Here is a 754-nt window from a genome sequence, read left to right as displayed (position 1 = left end):
GGGGCATTGGGACGCCACCTGCGCTCAGCCTCCATGAGTCCGGCACCTGCCTGTCCCGGGGCGCCGGGTAGTCCGCCTCATAGAGGAGGCGCGCCTCATCCTCACGCAGATGGCGTCGGCCGAAGCCGTTTGCCGTCGCGTCGTCGTCTGGGTAACGCTCAGCCATTGCTCGTCGGCGAAGGAAGAGTGGGGGAGAGGGGCGTCGGTGGCGATTGTGGTGTTCACCGACGAGGAGGTCGACTTTTATAGCCGAAGATGGGCGGTGAGAGGCTGCCCGCCGAGTGCCGCGTGACGGGAGCGGGCGGGACGCGCGTCGCGGCGCCTTCACTGTGTCTCCCGTGAAGCATCAATAGAAGGCTGACCGGCGCGGTAGCCTTGGCAATGATTCCTGCAAGAACCGAAGCGATGAAGACGACGAAGGCGCGAGTTGCCGACTCGGCGGGTCCATTCCCGTTCGCGCCAAAATCTATTTCCCCGGCATCCCATGCGCCCCCAGCGTGTCGGGTTCGGCCTGGGTCTGCTGGCGTCAAAATCAGCCTGAACCGACGAAAATTAGACTTTTAAGGACGCGGCTGGGCTGAATTTTCGGCGCCGGCAATATAAAAAGGGTCTGGAGGGGTTTGTTGGAGCACGGATGGAGATGATCTAAAGACTCGTCGACTCCAGTCTACCGGCGCGGCTCACAAAAACCACTGCGTCGTCCGCCGTCCCGTTTCGCCCACGCGGCGGAACGCCCATCAGACATGGACGACTC

This window comes from Triticum dicoccoides, chromosome 2B (assembly GCF_002162155.2).
Source record: "Triticum dicoccoides isolate Atlit2015 ecotype Zavitan chromosome 2B, WEW_v2.0, whole genome shotgun sequence".
In the NCBI taxonomy this organism is placed as follows: Eukaryota; Viridiplantae; Streptophyta; class Magnoliopsida; order Poales; family Poaceae; genus Triticum; species Triticum dicoccoides.
Note: the sequence above shows the minus strand (reverse complement) of the source record.